Source organism: Tympanuchus pallidicinctus, unplaced genomic scaffold (genome assembly GCF_026119805.1).
Source record: "Tympanuchus pallidicinctus isolate F22 unplaced genomic scaffold, pur_lepc_1.0 scaffold16, whole genome shotgun sequence".
Taxonomy (NCBI): Eukaryota; Metazoa; Chordata; class Aves; order Galliformes; family Phasianidae; genus Tympanuchus; species Tympanuchus pallidicinctus.
In genome coordinates, this window is record NW_026294679.1 from 6,032,539 (window position 1) to 6,052,838 (window position 20,300).

The window sequence follows — 20,300 nt, forward strand, 5'->3', positions numbered from 1 at the left end:
GTTAATTTCTTGCTCTCAAAATGAATTCACATTAAGTCTCTTCTTGACATGAATTCCAACTTTGGCTAAAAGTTAAATCAATTTATCAATTTTAGCCATAGTACAATCTAAAATTTGGTTTGGAACCAAATTATCTATTTGGTTAATTTTTTTAAGATTCCTTGGGGAATGTTTAATGGGTATAAAGTTATAATAGAATGATAGAATCACAGGATGGCTTAGATTGGAAGGGTCCTTAGAGCCCATCCAGTTGCAACCCCTGCCATGGGCTGGGTGCCCCAGCAGATCAGCTGCCCAGGGCCCATCCAACCTGGCCTTGAGCACCTCCAAGGATGGGGTATCCACAGCTGCTATAGCTATTATTCATAGAATAATAGAAAATATTTTAATGTGGATGATACATTTATTGTTTAAACTGAGTTATTCTAAGGCTGAATATGGCTCAGCAAGGTTTAAGATGTTCTTTACACAATCAGAATATCACAACAAGTCTTTTTTTAGCAATATTCGTCTCACAAATGAATTTTCATACCGTTGGTTTCATAATTACTTTGTCTATTTCATATATTGTGCACAAAAGATTCAAATGCAGAGTTTTCTTTGATAGCCTATTATGCCTGACATGGATTTTCTATCACATCTCGTTAGGGAAATTTATCTTATGTGGGAGATTTTCAAATTACACTTGCAAAATATACAAACACCAAATGAGTTTGTCACTTTAAAAATAAAACCTAGGAATGCAAGTTTAAAGGCAATTACAACGGTTTTGAACAGCATTTGACAGTAATGCAGGATATTAAGACTTGAATTAGCCCTCCCCCTTTGAGAGCAGCCTTACTTTTCCCCAGTGCAAGGGGGACCGCTGTGCTGAGGAAGAGGAAGGGACAGAGGCACTGCTGGTTGCTCACAGTCTGAAGATGCTCCAAACTTCCTTATGAACAGGAAGGACCGGGGATATCTTCTTCCCCTTTCTGATTTCCTTGATGTTCACCCTGCTCAGAACAGAGGCCATACTCTAACAGCAAGGTAGGGGACCAGTGCACAGATGCAGAAGAGCCTGTCCCCCCCAGTTGCTCACAGTATTGCTCTTTCTGAAAACATCATAGCTCCAGGCAAATTGTTTCCAGCCTGCGTTCCCCACCGTTCTGGCTCTATCTGTGTGCTGTAGATACGGTGGCTTTGTAGATTGTGTTTGTCTGCTCTCCCCCAGCTCACTCATTACATCAGTGGCTGTGGGAAGCGCATTGGTGTTGGAGATGTTGGAAAGCACAGCTGGTAACCAAGCTTCAGCACGCCAGGAAGTACAGCAAGAGTGAGGACCAGTCCCCATCCTCCTTCCTAGTGAGCTCTAGCAACTAGGGCCATAGAATCACACAATCATTAAGGTTGGAAAAGACCACTGAGATCATCTAGTCCAACCATCAACTCATCAGCACTCTGCCAACTAAACCATACTAATCCATAGAGAAGCTCAGCTGCCAGAAATTCCCATATTCCAAATATTCAGTCAGTGAGGATCTGAGCTGAGGTGCAGAGTGCTGCAGAAACAGCCAGTACCTGTCCGGAACCATGAGACATTATCACTGCATAAATGTTTACTAACTATGAAGAGTAATCATGAGGTTTTACAACTTCCTGGCTCCTACTCTTGCTGACAGTCCCTCAGGAATAAAGCCATGCAGATTGGAAGGGCTCCAGTGGGAAACGCAGTGCAGCTGCTCAGCGGCCAATCCCACCACCCGGTACTGCTGCGCCACCCTCTGTGCTGCACAGCTCCACTTTAACACACCCATTTTACTGCTTCTCATGTCCCATCTGTCTGAGAAAAAGACATGAAATCAATTTACTGTCTTCCACAATACACGGTGGGCTCAACATGGCCCTGAGCATCAGGGCAGAACCAGAGCGACGGTCTGAAACTTGGTTATATGAGAAACCAGGATGCTCCCCCCTCTGTCAGCTCTGTGTAAAACAGATTTCTTCAGTGTTTCCTGATTGATTTTACCCACTTTTTCTCAAACACACTGCCCTGCAAAATGTATGCTTTTGTGTTAGGATTCTCATGTCGCCAAGCGCTGTATTTGGAGATGACTTTTGCGAAGAGGTCTAACACACGCATCTCTGGATACCCAACTCTGTGCTTCACTCCCTCATTACATTTCATTTGCAGATAGAAACAGATTTAGAAGTGAAATACGGCCAAACATATCTGGGATCATCAGATCCCCTACGCACAACCACATTGGCTTTGCAGAATGAATTTCATCCACAAGCAAGCAAACAAAACCTTCTTCCTGCAATGGAGATGGAATTTTAAGGCTCGAGGGCTGCAGTTCTCTGTCTGATGCCGTGTTACGCCAAGTTGGAGTGCAGAGAAAATTTCTTACAGTCGAGTTATAAACCCCCTGAAAATAGGTTTTATTATGGAAATGCAAACACGAGTACGGCTACAGCAACATGAAAGGCTCTGCTGTAATAATGCTTAGATCCAACTCTTTGTGCACAATTGGCATATAAAAGTATTTGATTTGTGTCATTTTTTTGCTAGTACATGTCAGTGTCACTTCACAGTTGGTCTCAGTTTATAACAAAATGCATAAAAATTGTTAGTAATCCTCATTTATAACTTGGGACTGAGAAGCACCATCTCAGACATTACTTTTCCTATCAAACATGGCTCAAACAGCTATTGACATTTGGAACAGCCATTCCTGGGAAGAAAGATTTGATGTTCACAGTTAACTAAGCAGTGTGTCTATCGAGTTTAGTGTCTCTCACATGCTGTAAAGCACTAGGCTCATTGACCCAGCCTTGATAATCAGTTTGCTTTAGCTGGAAAGGAAAGAAAAGAGAAAAGCAAGAGAAAGGGGAATCATGTAGATCCTCAGTCTATGATATTCTCCTGCTCTGTAAGCTCAAATGCTCTGCATATTTTCAAAATCCTGAGATTTCCCTAAAAATATCCTCATGTTTATATTTCTTGTGTTTTTTTAGGTAAAATGAAGAGGGGATGGAGAAAGAAATAAAAGGATTTCATTATAATCATACAGTCCACATCATGTGAAGGGAGTCAAGTTCTTATGGGAAGCTGCGATTTATTCTGATCTGTTGGGGGGACAAAAGCCAACTTCTAATTAGGAAATACATCATTAACAACAAAATAATCAGCTGTCCTCCAACTTCCTCGCACACTGTGTTGAGTCACCCTGCCCCACAGTCCCCAAACACAACAATTTCTTTGCTGTAAATGGAAAGTTCTTTTAAACGGACACATTTTGCTTAAATTACTTAAATAAGTAGTTCTGCTAAGTTCTTTCCATTATGACAGTCAGGTTATCAGCATTCAGTCACAACTTAACCATGAAAGCCATCTCTTTTTCTATTTTCCTGGATCAGAAGCATGAATCTCTGTTTCACAGGATAGGACACATCCATAATGCTCAGCCAGTCTTCCATTCACTGCTCTGCAGCAACTTAATGCAATTTATTTTGACTGCAGTGGTCCAGGCACGTTATTGTGCAAAGCATCAGCTTTCCAGAAGTGCTTGAGATAACAGAATACTTAAAGAATGTGTTTGTTTGTTTGTTCTTAATCTAAACATCCTTTCCCCTCATTACTTTAATTAACAAGTGTGTGCAAATTAAATAACTTTAAGTGGACAGTTTACAGATGAGGTATTTTGGTGCAGGACAAATGGAGCACATTCTGAAATGCCTACATAAACTTACCTTTTTAAGATTCCAAATATCTTTCTTTTTCTCCCCATACACCCCAGGATGTGTCTCCAGCTGGAGAAGGCCAGGCAAATGCCATGTGTTTGTAATACACATATAACTGTTGGCTCTTCTGCTGCTATTGTGGTGTGCTTGGAGACATTCTGCATCAAATATAAGCCTCTGTAGAGGAACATAAAGTTTAAATGTAAACTTTCTGGTGATATCAGATTGCCCAAACCAATCTAGATTATTTTTTCATTTCCATGCTCTGTTTCCATAAGATCTGTCTAGGAAGAACTACTAAATCTTATCCAGTTCTCAAAAATTCACTTATTTGCTGGATTATTAGTCCTATACATAAGCAGTTTGGACCTAGAGGCATTACTGTCTTAGCCTCCTAACCAGAGAGAGAACGTCTAAGATCCCACATTTTCAAAAGGGAATAATCTTCACTGGGTACAAAGCACAAAGCTGCACTGAAGGTAGGAGTCAGCAAGGATTTGCCTCTGGTGGTCGCCTGGCCCTCAACCAGCCCAACTCTGAGCAGTTTACAGAGGCTTAGTGGAACTTCCAGCAGTCTTTTCACACATAGATAGTTTGTAATAGTTTGTTGTTTGGGATCCTGGATCGTGTATTCATCAGTTTCCAATGATTTGTTGTGGCAGTACTTAAAGGACTCACGAGTGATACACTCCAGGCCACTAAATGAATAGCATATTGCTATGAGCAAAGGTATTTTTACTGTTCTTTTACTGACTTTTGTGTTTACTCTACAACAGGGCTATTTAATATGAAGATTCTTCTCCTTATTATTATATATTTAATTGGAATAACTTGTTATATCAATTATTGAAACCCCCAAAGTGAGGTGATAATGTGAAACCAAAGTGGGAAAAGCTTTTTTATTCGGTGTTGGAAATTTTGTTTGCTTGTGACCTACAGCGACCTCCTGCCATGGGCTTGTTTTGTGTGGGGAGGTTTGTTGGCAGTGGTGGTGTTATTTCCCATTATTTGACTCTTTTCAGTGGTGAATAATTTTTGTCTGAAAGCTTTCAATCCAGAATTACCTCCTTTTCATTCCTAATATTTTCTAGACCCTTAGCTAGCCTGTTTTCTGATTTTTATAGCCTGGCTTATTGCCATCTGCCTAAGAATCTGTCATTTCTTCTGGTGCTTGTTGGTTGCTGAGCACTGCTAATTTATTGCCACTTCCTCATTTTTTCATCCTATTTGTTGACGTAGTTATGACTGGAGATACACATGCACAGTCACTGACACAGTGAGGGAACACTTTGCCTTTTGGCCAACCGAAAAAAATCCCTTGGAACGATTAATAGTTGAAATGTAGAAAGTGTAGCATTTCACAGTTGCCAAAACTTGTGGAATATTTTACATTTCAGTGGAGTCATCTGTTTAACAGCCCCTGTTTTGTTTTGTGTATTACTCTCCCGTACATGTGCTTTTGGTTTTGGATCTTTATTGGTTTTGTCCTTTATTTCCACTCTTTCCTTAGTACAGACACATAGGAAATCATAACTGAAATAATATTCATAGTTTGTCGTATGGTGTGAAGAGAAGCAAATACTCCGTTTCCATCTGAGAAGCAGACCAGGATAAAAAAAATACAATAATAATATCAGACCCAGTGTAGTGATGCTTAAAATGGAAGCACGATCAAATCTTTATCACTTTTAATAAAAGAATCAAGTTAAGCCTGTGAAGAAAAAAACAAAAACAACAACAACAAAAAAACATATATAGCCAGCTGAAACGTTCTGAATTATGACTAAATACTCGAAGATGTTTAAGCCAATACTTTGTCAGGTGAAGTTTCCTGCGAGATTTGAAAGAGTCTTTACTTATTCTGTTATGAAAAAATATATTTGGAGGTTTTAAATGTATGGATCAAATCTGTTTTATGCAGACTATTAAATTTATTCCACTGGAACATGAAGTAAAATATAGTCCATGGTATGTAAACCCTAAATTGTTTTTGGCACTTTGGGAGGAAGTTCAGAATGACTGTTTAAAATCTTTTTTCTTTAGGCCACATTTGCTACATGTCATCTCTTAGCAAACATCCACCAGCAATATTAATAGCAAATGGAAATAGATGTTGCAAGATTTTGGTTGGGGGGTTCACAAATCCACAAAAACAGTGATTTTGGAGCTCATAAAACCTTTAAGTAATGGAATAGTGGTACTAAGTTTTTAATGCTGTTTGACGGAAAAAGAAAAATGTTCTTTAGTCACGGGCTGAATCCTGCTGGAGGTTGGGTGAGAGGAATCATTCATAGTGAGAAATATGGTCAGCAGCCAGCCCTGCATTGGTAGGAGCTGCAGACAGGGTTGGGTCACAGGGCTGAGAGAGACAGGATGGAAGGAGAAAGACATCCGTATACGCAGGGCAACCTCAGCACTTGTTATCCAAGGGAGAGGATCGTTTCTTGGCTCTTGCTAACTTTAATCATGGCATTTCACAGGTGTTTCTCTTGAATTCACAGCCCCTGGAGTCATGTGGTTATGTGAGATTTCCCCACTTTATTGAATTTAACTTTCTGTGCAAGCAGCAGAGAGAGAATTTTGAACATTAAAAGTCTCAGGTTTTCAGAACTTGTTATTAGAAAAAAATCAAGGACAAGATTCATTTTGTTCATGGACTAAAGGAGGAGACACTTCTTAAATGCATGGTAGATTCATCCTCATTGGCCTTATAAGAGCACAGTGAAAGCCCAAGAGCTGTGAGCTGTGGAAGCCAGAAAATACCTGCTACAAAGTGTGCAACCCACCTATGGCATAACTTCTGTCCTCACCTGCACTCCTGTCTCCTTTCCACAAGTGCTGTGTGAGTGAATGGCTGGGTTTATTCATCCTGAAGGGCAGAGATACAGAGCAAGAAGGGTAATTGGTTCACTTAGGATGACCACAGTGAAATGCAGTTATCCCAGATTGGTGCCTTGCTCCTCAGCCTCGCAATATCTCAGCAAACTTTCATATTTCTAGACAAACTACTGCTTTCCATCAGGCAGCCCAAACGGGCATCACATTGTCTGTAAGGCACCTGGGGGTTCTCCTCCCCATCCTTTCCCTCTTCATCTTGGACTGCATCAAGCACTGTGCACGACTGGCACTGTAAGTTAATATTGAATGTGCTGAAGGGAAGAAAGCTTATTTAATATTGCTCCAGTATTACAATAGTATGATGGTAAGGTGAGCTTTTTCCAGCTTATAAGATTTGTTGCCAAAGGCACATGCATGTTGCCTGTGCATTTGGGGGAAAAGAAATCTTAAAAAAATAACCTCTAACAGAGGATCTTATGACAGCCAGCCCCAGCCAGAGCTCTGGATATAGAATGAAGCAGGATATAGAGCTGAGCTTTTCCGTATTTGAAAGCAGGTGTGCATAATTCTGTTTGGCATTTTGGATTCCTTCCTCTGTAAAAAAAAAAAATCCTATGAAATCCTTTTAAATATTTCAAAGCAGCTGGGCAGGTTTGATCATCTCTCTCCAACCTCCCCCTTCACTCCTTTTTAAAAAAGAAAAGAAAATTAAAACAAACAAACAAAAAAAAGACAAACTGAACTGTCCCAAACTCCCCAAGGAAATTAACTAAAAAAAAAATAAAAAAAATAAAAAAAAATTATGCTAATGGGACATTAAAGTTGTAATGTAAAACCGTAAAAGTCAGGAAATTCAGAGTTAGGGCTCCTGTGGTACCTTTAAATCTGTCACCTCATGCACATGTACTGTGTTAGGGCCCTCAGATAGGAACAACTGGGCTCACACAGCATCCCACCAGCTGGGTATGTGAAGTGCTCATCTGAGCTTCTAGCAGAGGGGATTTGCGTTTCTTTTGTGTGTAACTTCTGCATAAGGCCAGTTAACCTCAGGCAGCAGCCACACAAGAGTGCAGGTTTGTTCAGACAGGAGATCAGGTTCTTAGCAGAATGATTTGAGAAGAGGAAAAAAATACAGGAGAAGAAAGAGGGGAGAGCGGGGCAGCTCTGCAAGAGCAATGGCAGATACCTTATTCTGCAATTCTGTAAAAATAATACTGTAGCAATTGCATTTATGGGGAGGATTTATAGGACAATTTTCATCCCACATGTGTATAAGAGTCACCAAAGCAATTCATATCAAGGAAAGAAGACAATGCATTTCGGCAAAGCAATTTTTAATAAATGTTGTTCCCGATCTGCAATGTATACATGTATATAACCAAAGGCTTGCACACAAAGAGCCCCACAGATCCCCATCTTTGCCACGTTTCACTTTTTGCCACCCCTCTCAGCCCCAGGTTCGGTCAATAAGCACCGCTGACCGGAAGAATCAAAACAATTCCTGGAAAAATTAGGTTAGCGTTCATTAGCTCTCTATCATTTGGCCACCAGTAGGCTGCAGGATATGAGGGCCATTTAATTAGGCCTTGCACTACTCTCTGGTGTGAAAAAGGCTCTCAAAAGCTTTGATTCCCCACAGCTTCACAGCAGGAAGTTGTTGGCGATAATTGACACAGGATTTCCTTGTTAACCAGCAGCAGACATGCTGGATTAAAGCGACAGAGATCTAGAGAAGAAAGTGAAAAGAGATAAGGAGCTCGGAAAGACTTCTGCTTATTTTGCACTCGAGGATGATGAGCAAATAGCAATAACAAACTGGAGTGCTGCTCCCTGTGAGGAAGGCCGCCACTTATCAGACCCATTTCAGCTTGACTGATCAAAGATTGACTTCCCTTAAAATAACATAGGCCTGGGGTTTGTTAGTTTATTAAGCTGCAGGTTTTATGAATTATCACAGTTTTAAAGATGGATTGCAGTTTATGTGAAGGAGTAGAGGATTATCAGGATTTCATCTAAACAATTATAAAATATCACAGCTGAAAGCTTGCTTGCAAATGACATAATTTTCTCCTGCAAACTAAACAGGTCATTGTATGCCTTCGTGTAAGCGTTTCCAGCAAGTGCACAAATACAGTAAAATTAACTCTGCAGCCAAGATGATAGCCCTGTAAAATATAAATTTAACTTCCAAAGCACATACAAACCTCACACTCCCTTATGCCGTTCCAAAGGAAATTGTATTTAATTTTTGACCAGGACCTTTTAGGTCTATTTGCATTAAAGAAAGGAAAAGGAGAAATGGCCTATTGAAATGTTTCTTAAAATGTGGTCGTGATAAATGGCTCTGAAACAGATCCGCATGAGTATAGTTAAATGAAACGTCCACTTTAGAGCAGAGACAATTATTGGATATCACTTAATAACTTAACCTTACAACAGCACATGTGGCATTAATAAAGAACTAAGAGTAATAAAAGCTACTACTACTACTCTGCGCAGTGCGTGCAGGCAGACGTATGTACATAGGTGTGGGAGCCAGGGGAAAACTGAGGCAGAAGGAGGAAGGAAAGGACTGAGGACTAAGGCAGGAGGTAATGCGCCAGTGGTGGTGGGCAGTGGGTAGACAAGGCGGAAAGGGAGAGGTGCCAGGGGACAGAACCTGCTGTGAGCCACATGAGTGAGTACCCGTGAGCTCCCTGGTCACACCAGAACCCCATCTCCCTCTCCATCCAGACAGCCCTGCAGGGAATGGCACAGCCTGGTGCCAGCAGCGGGGTTACTGCACAAACCAGATGAATTCCCAGAAGAGGGGAGGAGGAGAGATTGCGTGGCAGGTGCCAGGATGCTGCAGCCGAACAGCACTGGAATCTTCAGAAATCTCTACAGGGTGGATAGATCCAGGGTAAAGCTGTCCATACCTAAAGCTGTACCCGAAACATCCAGAGCCTTAGGTAGTTCTGGATGGAAAACGGCAGTTCAGCTGTGTGGGGAAAAAATGGGGTATCAGTAACTATTTTTATTCCAATGCAGAAGCCTCTGTTAACACTTTTTCAAACAATTCCAAAATACTTCCATTCTTCCACCTCGGTTTTGAAGATCTTTAATAACCCTTTTGACCATTTTAATGGGTCCTGAGCCCAGAAAACTCTATCCTTGCAACTGAAGCAATGAGAACAGGAAAATGGACATAAAAACACTCTCAACAATGTGGGGTCTTTTAAATCTAAAAGGAAATCAATAATATTCTTTGCAATGAATGAAGCACAGGCACCATGAAGAACTCCAGTGCCCTATGGCATCCTCAGCATCATTACATCTAGATTCACTGTGGACTTCAATGCATCTGAATGCACCACCATCCCAAATCCATGCCACCTGGAAGCCATATCTCAGTGTATTCTGTGCTTTCACACACAGTCTTACAGTTCTCTGAGAAGAACTTAAGAAGCATTACTCATCAGTTATCTTTCACTGTACAGCAACTTCTCCTAGCATACAGAATCAGCAAATCAATTTTATGATTGCATCTTCTCCTTCCCAAAGTTGACGTTCTGTTCACTGAAGCGATAGGGAGCTGTGGCAGCCAGCTAAGCACCTTGGAAGCATTGAAACTGCTCAGGCTGAGATCAACTTTGGTTGATCTTTTCAGTCTTAGCATTTTTTTCCCGTGGCAGTGGATCATGGCTTACAAAGTGATGGTCTGTTATGGCACGCACTCTTCGGTGTGACGTGATGAACTGAAGGGTTTTTTTTATGTTAGGCTGAGGTGAGTACTCACTGGAAATGAACTGGAACCAAAGATCTGAATATCAACAGATATCAACATATTTTATTGGGAGAGGTTAGAATCCCACATTTTTAATCTGGTTCAAATCACTGCCACAGACTACATTAAAATTTCAGGTTACACTTACACCACCTTAGACTAGGCTAACAGAGCTTCCCCTTCCAGTCCTGTTTCTATCACCTCTCAACAAATGAGGCTAAAAATCTCTACATTAATTATGTGGTTTGCCACATCCTTCATTTTATTTCCTTTGTGACATGCTTTGTAATTCCCCCTCTCATGCTTACCTTACTTTATTTTAAATTGATTGCATATGAATTAATTATCATGTTCTCCTCTGTACTAGCAACACCCTCTTCAAAAAGAACACCCAACTGGTAAATTACCATGAGTTTTAATCATGATGATACAGCACCCAGCTCAAGAGGCACTGCTAACATAGAACTATTAAATTCAGTATAAGATTTACATATGGAGTATATGCTGAATTTGTTGACAGATAGATTTCTCATATTTAATCCTGCAGTTCCTTTGGGTTGTACCAAGGTGCTTACACAGCAACTCACTTATTATTGCATTATCAAAATAATTCTTATTTGTTTTCATTAAATGCCATTCCTAGTAACAGCAATACCATTGTCTTAAGGTACTTCCTTAAGAGCTTGATACAAATTTTCCTGTAAGCATTGGCAGACTTCATGCCAACTGAAGTGGTGCACTATTTTGGTCTGCCCCACTACACAAAAAATATGGACAACAGAAAAAAATACTCTTTGGTATTTCAGTATTTCAGACCAGGCAACATGGTCTTAATCAAGAGCAGGGAATGTTGCTAGGAACACGTCATCATTGCAGCATTAGTGCCATGACTAGCACCATGATACCCTATAACACAAGGTGCTATTTTTTGTTTTGAAGTATACCATGTTGTTATATTTCAGAAAGCCAGTTTTGCACATTCTGAGGAGAGATCAGTGAGTTTCTTGTTATTTTTAGTACTCACTATTACTGATATTCCTTTCTTGTAATGGTAAAGAATGAGTTAAACTACAACTGAACTTCTTTGTTCCAATTTTCAGTGCATGTTTTTGAAGGTAGGATTACTACCGTGGGCATATAAACAGAAATAAAAATATTTATTTTTTATATAATGTAAACAAAGGGTCTATTCTATTTTAGTTTTGACATAGCAAATTGAGATTTGTGGTCAACTGGTTACTGGCTTCAAAGACTAATCCATCTTAATGCTAGCAAAACAGTTTGTTAATTTTCCTGGGAAAGAAGGTTTCTTTAATTCACATATCTACATATGGTAGATATGATTCTTTCATTTACAATGGCATTTGATAAAATCCTACTTTTATAAATGATGCATCTGCTTTTAATGTCTTAAATCCTGTGATTGAAAAGACAAATCTTCCCCCTTGTCTTTTTTTTTAATATTTAAAAGGCCTTACTGCCTTAAAACATACATCAAGCAACATTGTAATAGAGAAATACACTTTTAAGACAAAGTGACAGATTTACATATCTGTGTGATGTGACTCTCTTGACAACCAATAAATGTATTATATTGATGAAGTGAATATGTCCTCTATCTGGTCATTTTCAACTGAAAACTAATAACCAGCATCACCATATCAGGCATGCAATAACCTGGGTTAAAACTAGGTTCATCAAATAAATCACTCAGGAATTTTTCTATTTCTTTCCCAAGACACGTTGCACATCTGCTTAGTGAAAGGAGGAAAGAAGCAATATTTCTTTGATCAAAGTCCTTTTTAATATCCTTGTATCTGTCCTTTGGGAATGCTATCTCTGGTCTTGAGCCTGGGAGAGATACTCAGCATCTCCTGAAAGGTGCTAAGCACCCTTTTATTGCCATTGACTAAGACAAGAATATTCTGTTTCTTTCAAGACAGGGCTCCTCTGGAACAGTTGCTGATGCTACATCACGTTCTAATGATCCAGCAAATGACATAAAGTCAAGAGTTCTAAAAAGAAAACACAAGGTGTTTTTAATGAGTCCCAGTTTGTATCAACAGCTTTCAGGAGAAAGCAAAAAAATATATATATTCTTAGCCAGAAAAGCATACTGCATTAAATTTACCCCAAGCCTCTATCTCATAGACATGAAACACCTATACATATGTAGAGATCTCTAAGAAACACTTTGAAAAGCTACATTGTGCTTTTAACTTTTTATAAAGTCTTATTAATATCATTTAGAGTTGCCATGTGGCTGGCTTCCTGCCTGGCCTCTTTTACTATAGACTTGGCAGTTGTTATCCTGAGCACCGCACATGTGCGGATGAAGCTGAGAGTGGGTAGCAGCCATTTGTCTGAGGCAGCTGGGTTTTGTCATATTTCAAACTGGCAACCCTAATGCTTGTTCTTACGGGACACAAATCCGGTATGAAATTTGCAGAGCCGAGTCAAGGCCTGGCCTGGCACACACGATTCCATTTTTTCACATGAGGATGGATGCAGAAGAACAGGGGAATCTGGCTCTATGCCTGCCAGAATCTTGGTAGAACTCCCAAGAGTTGGGTTGGGCCTTGAGGCCCAACTCCTGTAAAAGCAGGATTGAGCTGTTAAAATGCAGCCCCTACACGCTCCGAGCTGCAGATGTAGGACTCTTCTTCTAGTGGAAGTTAGCAGACACAAATATGGCATCTTGTGAGAAACATACTGAAAATGTGGTGATATCAGGTATTTGTCCCTCTTTCCAGTGCATTTGTAGGTAGGAATAAACCTGCACATATACACTGCTGGGAACAAATAGGTGGGAAGCCCACCTGCTAAGCCAATGTGCCATTGATGGAATAACAACCTACCAGTGCTATTTATTGTCCTAGTTACAGAAGTGACAAAACAAAGTAAAAGCAAATCCACTCTATTTGTATAGCAGTAATTATATATAGCATACAAATAGCGCACAAGAAAATACAAATGCAAAAAAAAACAACCAACAATTAAAAAAATCTAACCAGTAATATATATATTCATCTAAGCACAGTTGAATGGGAACATTCTAATGGCAATAAAATCCCCTAATATACCGTTGGCTAACAATATCTAAAGCAAAGCAGAAATGCACTTCTGCAGTTATCTGTACCGGCTATTCTATTTTTTGTCTTTGCATTTGTATGCCTAGTCACCAGCACATGTACCACTTAAGGTAACACTGGCTGTAAAGGCTTCAAATTGCACCTTGACTGTACGGAAAATTCAGCCCACTGAAGAGAGAAGCCTGTAAGGTGTTCAGGTGTGTTGGCTGGAATAACATCTGATATTGTGTTTATTTCTCATCACAAAATGAAATTCATCACAGTGCACAGTACATGCTAAAAGACTCCTACCCCATTTAAGATCTTAGGTTAAATGCCACTGCTACTGAACCCATACAGCTACTGATCTTTGCTGAAGACCCAAGTAGTTTACATGGGCCCAATAAACTTGAATTAATTTATCTCAAAGATTTATCTTAGTTGGCTATCACATAACTCTTAATACATTTTTCCTACCAAAAGAAGTGTCCAAATTACTGAACTTACATGACATTATATAGAAGGAGAAAATCCTTTTATTTCTGACTTGGAATCAAAATCTAACTTTTTTCTGGCATCATGGTGAAAGTATTTCTATGTATCTACAAAATTAGGAGAATGCTTAAAGTTGCTTTTGAGGGTCATGCATTTGGCTAAATGGGTCTTAATTTCCATCCAGTGCACTCATGGTTACATCCTATGAAATAGAAATCCTGTTTTTATACTATGAAATAACAATCCCAAAACTGCACTGCTCCAATGCTTACATTGTCACTCGATTTGGAATAGATAAAGGTAAATCTGGACTAGTTCTCACCGGGCAGGTGGTTTTCAACACAGATATACACAGGTGAAACTACTGCAGGTCTGTGTCTGTACATGTCCCTTCCTCCAGAGCACAAGTGATGGGGACAAGAGATGAGTTGGTCAAATGCCAGCTCAGGGTCCCCTTCCTCCCTTCTTCCTCCAGTAGCATGGAAGACGTAGCCAAGAGACATCTCTGAGCATAGGCTCTGAAGGCAGTGATTAGATGGAGAGCTTGTGTTTTACAAATCGTATCGTGTTTGAGCTGCGCCTGAAATTACAAAGATCATCTTATGTGCTGCAGCACTGAATCCTGAACTGTAATTGGGAAAGGAGTGAAAAAATGTGAATCTTTTCCTATCTTTTGATAGCAGTATCTCATGACAGCGGCAGCTTTCGTCAGTGCTCCAAGCTTATGTTGTCTTTATTAAAAACTAGTAGCTGTACTAGTAACTTGCTTTGTTTTTTTAACTCCTAAACATGAAAAGCAAATGTGAATCAGCCTCTTTAAATTAAATATGAGAAACAATTACATTTTGACAGTTTAATTGCATTCTTCCTCCAACATAGCATTCTAAACAAGATACCACATGTATTTAGCATGCTGATTATATTTTTAGATTGTTTTGCAATTAAGGAAGTATCCCTAAAAGAGATAAAATAATTGGTTGACTAAATCACTATTTCTTGAGGGAACAGTATTAAGAAACGAATGTTGAATGGTTATATCCATAATAATTAGCTTTTAAATCACTGCTTAAAGGTTTTAGGTTTGTAGCCTTCAAAATTGTATCTGTCATTCAATTTGCTGCATATTATTCAAATTTTCTTGTGTAAAAGAAACTAAAAATAACAAAAAAGAAGCCCCAAAAAAACAAATGCTGCCAACAAAACAGCTCTCAGTATAACTGACAGGGTCTCTTAACTATGAATGATGAAAAAATCCAGCACCCAGAATGCCTTTAAGCAAGACAGTTCTGGCCTGTGTGTCTGATGGGCACAGTGTTGTTGACACTGCAAAAAAAGAAAAAGGTAATTATTTATTTCAAAATTGCTGAGTAGCCAAGCACAGTCCTACTTCACAAGATCACCGCACAGCATTTACATTGCTCTTGTTTTATGCACATTCTTCTTTCTTCTCTGGAGAAAAAGTAAAGATTAAATACCAGAAATTTTTCCGACTTTCTGTTGTTCTGTTCAATAGTTCGTTTAAATGGAGAGGTAGGTTCAGAGTTTGAAAAAGAACACGCCATTCCCCAGGTTAAAACCACCCTTGAGTGATGATCTTTGGATACTTTCTTTAAAAAAGAAAAGAAGTGACGCAAAACATGCAAGCTGGAATCAAACTCTCTATTCTGTTGAAAAAACCTCATGATTTTAATTGCCATTTCAATTCATTTATGTTTTCCAAACTTTTTTATTTTTATTTTGACAAAATATTTGCATGCAATTTTCACACCAAAAAGAATATCAACTTCTTCCAGTGAAATCAATGCAAGCTCTCCTTCTGATAATTTTCCATGTAAATTTACACAATGCCAAGCCAGTATTTCCAGAAGAGACACAGTAGGCTTGTGGTTCACAACAAGACCAGATGCAAGTTCCTGGAACGTGCTTTTAAGATACAAAAAAAAAAAATAATAAAATAAAATTATATTTAGAAAGAAGAAAGACAGAGGCTGAACTGCAGCAGAGTCTAAAGCAACACTGTTAAGATTTCTCATCAGAGAAATAAAGTTCAACCTGCTTGCAGTTCTCTTTAAGGTACACTGATTTTATACATTTATGACTGAGATGCTGTATGGAACTTTTGAGTCTCAGCCTGATCCACTGATTGATCACCTGAGGCAAGGACTGGGTCAGTTGTGGGAGCGCAGGTGAAGGCAATTCACCTGTGTGACCAGAAAGGGTGGAATCTAGACACCATTTAAGGGCTGACTGCCAGTGGGGAAGGATCTCTTTTTGGAGATCCCTCCTTTGTGAGCTTTTCATCCTGAGCATAAATCTTTGGATATGGGTGACTATTCCTTCTCCATTTGTTCCCTTGCTATCTCACTATGATGCTCTTTCCAACTGTGCTTTGTTGGCTGTACAGATGCATACAGAAAGGTGCATGTAGACAGTTCACTGAGGAATGATTAGTAAGGGAAAAGAAGCATGAAAGACATTTGGGGTTAGCCCAAACATATGGAACAAAGTGGAGAAAGCATGCTGGTGAGAACAGGAGTACAACAATGCTAGATGGTCTAATCAGAAGAAAATGTTCTCAGGCCCCAGCAGCAGCGCTGTTGCAGGAAGGGCCCAGCACTGCTGAGGTCCATGGGTCTGTTTGTCCCTGAGCAGAAGAGCTGAGGAGAGGCCTCATGACAGCCCACAGCTCCTCATAGGAAGCAGAGGGTCAGTGCTGAGCTCTGCTCTCTGGAAACAGCAACAGGGCCTGAGGGAACGGCACAGGGCTGCATCAGGAGGGTCATGTGGGGGTTAGGGAAAGGCTCCGCACCAGAGAGCGGTGGGCACAGCACCTCTTGGAGTTCAAGACACGCTTTCAGACATATGGTTTGATTTTTAGGTGGTTGTGTATGGAGCCAGAAGTAGGACTCAATGATCCCTGTGGGTCTCTTGTGGGATATTCTGTGATTCTACAATTCTAATATGGGAGTTCTGTGTTCAACAAGCTGAGAGCTGATGATGTCTTTTGAAGTCAATGGCTGTCTCCTGATTGTAAGCTGTCTAAAACAGCAGAGGCTGGAACTGAGGTAGTTACATCCAAATGAGTTCTTAAGTGAATTAGGTTTTGATAGCAGCTCATCAATAGCTGACAGCTGGGTATTGATAGAAAAGAAGAGAGTGAAGACAATTTCTCATTTGCCATCTGCTAGGTGACAGCACAGACATCTAATTCATTTCTATATGAGGAACCATTAGTGCCATGCACACATTTCTGCAAGGACCCAATGGTCATTCCTAGCATGTCACTTGCTAGCAGTACCTTCCTGCCAAAAGCAACAGAATTGGCCCAAATACTTGGTTTATATTTAGCTGAGTTTAGCAAGGAGATGAAGAGTCAACACTTGTCACAAAATACACTTGTGTCCAAGATAGCTACTGCGTGCAACTCTTGTGCTCTTGAGTGTGTTAAGCATCTCCAGACAATGATCAGACAAAATATTCAGCACAGATTGCACAATCCAGTTATACCACTCATGCAGAAGCAGTGATACGCAGAAGTGAGTAAAAGTTTAGCAACTGGAACTTCAGTTGTTTCTCTGACATCACAAGGGATTTACTGAAGGGCAAATGTATTTCTTATACCAAACAGCCAATGTTCGTAAAGCAGACTCCAGCACCAATTGACAAGCTCCGTCTTTGAAATGGAAACAGAAAGAGAGCTCATATTATATTTCTACCTTTGTGCACTGTCTACAGGTACCAGGCTGCCAGTTTCCTAAGATGGGTGCTTGAGTTTAGGTCTAAATCTAGAAGGAACAAATCTGGGCACCATCTGCCACGTGAAGATGCAAAGAACAGATAACTTGCTCTTCTTTCTGCTGTAGCAGCAGAACAGAATAAATGTATGGACCTGTAACAGGGAATCATAGAATCATCTAAATAAGAGAAGACCTTCAAGACCATGAAGTCCAACCATCAACCTGACCTACTGAATCTCATCACTAAACCAAGTGCCAGGTACAGTGAGACACTCAAGTAGAACTGCTGCATTACTTACCTGAGGTCAGACTGATGGGCCTGGAATTCCCTGAATCCTCCTTCTTACCCTTTGTATAGGCTGGAGTCACATCCACTAACCTCTAGTCAACTAAGACCACCTCAGTTAGCCAGAACCACCAGTAAATTATTGCTACTGGCTTAGTGTAAGATATTTCTGAGATTCCTTTTTCAGCTGTCATAATTCAAGAGATATGATCCAATGTAGAAATGCTGAAGACACTGTCAACGAAAAAGACTTGGGGAACTTCTAGCTCAGAATTAGACTTTGGACTTAAACCAATGCTGTTCCTCGGCACAGTGGACAGAGTTTAAAAGAGCACAAATTGGTGAGCTACAAAGTTAGTTAGAAAGGGGGAGAATTATTTCGACTAGGGCCAGGCACATTGGGGAAAGAAACCAAAAGTAATTCCAATGAGAAATACTGATAGGCTGTGGAATTAAAGGCCTGCTCTTTCTTCTCTTTCCTTACAGTCTGGAGTATGCTGTGTAGCTCATCATATTTTTGGCTTCTGGCACATATTTTATTAACTTCCATTATATATAGAAACAAAACAGACCACTATTTAAAAAAATGCCGTGAGTAAAAAAAGAAATGTAATGGCATATTCAAAGAGTAATTAAAGACTCTCTTATGAAAGTTAAAAGCCAAGAAGAGTTTGAGAGACTTTCACACACAAAATATTGTACAAAAAGTATATGTGAATCCATTTGCATCCACATTTGTGAGCCATGTGACTCCCTCTGAGATTTAGTTTGGCTTCTCAGTTTAAAGCATTACAGATACTGAAAACAGAGGACTAAAAAGTTGGCTTGCTATCAAACCCAAGCTTCAGTTTAGATGATGCAGGAGAAACCGATACAATTGGACCTCATTTAACTCATTCCAGTCTGTTCAATTACTGTCACCATTAGAGAAGGCTTCATGTGCCAAAACCCTTTAAGACCAGTAAGGTCCAATAAAGATTCCTAGCAAAAGATCCACTAGCAAAAGCACTAGCACTAAACTATTAGCATCTTGTTCATAGACTGAATGCCATAAAGGAAAAATGATATTCAGCAATATAGCTTTATTTTTCTTTTATGTTCTTGCTATTCCAGAGATCTGGTTGTATTTCAGATACTTGTAAGTAGCACAAAGATGACAAAAAATCATTAGCATGAAATATGCTATCAACTATCTTGTGATCATAGACCTAGATTACAGACAAGGCCTGATAGCTACTGGTGTTGGTGTTGCTACTCCTGTTGTTTTTTCATTGATTCTATGATTTTATCATTCATAGGAGCAATTTGCTACACACAAGTGCCTTCTGCTCCTCAGTTTAATGTAATATAAGCTTAAGACATCCTTGTGCATATGTGAAAGAACCCCCAGTAATTTTAACTGTATCTTGTAGAAGGAATTCCCCCAAGAGAGAGGCTATTTTAGCTTGTCGCTTTTTCACAGACATTAGTGAAGAAGATGGAAAGGGATCCATGGAAAGGGAAACGGATCCAAAGATTTCACCTCTGTCATAACTACTGTGGGGAAAAATCTGCAGCTGCAAGAAAATAATCCACAGAAATTAAATTTATATATTTTGTAACCATCCCTAGAGCACCTCAAATAAGTTTGTCAGTGGAAAGGATAATTAATGAAGGTTAGGTGGTTATTGTTGGAAATTACAACCACACCTGAATGGAACTTACTGTGAGATCTGCAGCAGCAACATGGAACTCACTTTATATCTGATTTTGTAATACAATGAGATTCAAATCCTGGGTCTAACTGCTGGTTAATACAGATACACTTTCTATGGAGTAAATGGACCCCTGGCAACTCATCTCTGCTAATGATCGGATGAATATTCATTGAAAGATTCTATGAGCCTACAGGTCTTTCTCAATGAATGTGCACCTTGACCATAACAAAGTCTGACAGATCTATAGTTCTGCAGGAATCCCAATGAGTATTTACCCTTTTCAATGTGGAATCAAAGTAGAAGCGAGGAAAAAGGGAAACCATGTGATCTGAAAGTAAAAATCCCCATATAGTCATGTAAGAATATGAATCATAACCTCAAAGCAGAACACTATAAAGTTTTAGGAAGTTCATGGATCTACAACTTCAGCAGAACTTGGCACACCTGAATGTCAGTACCTCATGTCCAGCACCCCAAGCCAGGGCTTTGCACCATTGGACTCTTACAACACCAATGATTTTTGAGTTTATTGACTAATCCATTTATTTTTTGCAAAATTTCCCTGCAGACTTATCCAGTATCCACAGCAACAGGCTGCTGGGAAGTTGTCAAATATCATGACGTGACTTTTGCTGGATGGTAACTCCACAGAGGGGCTCTTCTTTTCTCTGTCCCTCCCCAGTTCAC

The 20,300-nt window shown here is 39.7% G+C and overlaps 1 long non-coding RNA gene across 1 annotated transcript; it reads left to right on the top strand.

The window, feature by feature from the left end:
• The first annotated feature begins 16,081 nt into the window (after nt 1-16,081).
• LOC128077790 (uncharacterized) lies at nt 16,082-19,854 on the top strand. The gene is made up of 3 exons (XR_008205185.1): nt 16,082-16,219; nt 16,772-17,889; nt 19,379-19,854. It is a non-coding gene; the product is annotated as an uncharacterized LOC128077790 (long non-coding RNA).
• The last annotated feature ends 446 nt before the right edge of the window (nt 19,855-20,300 follow it).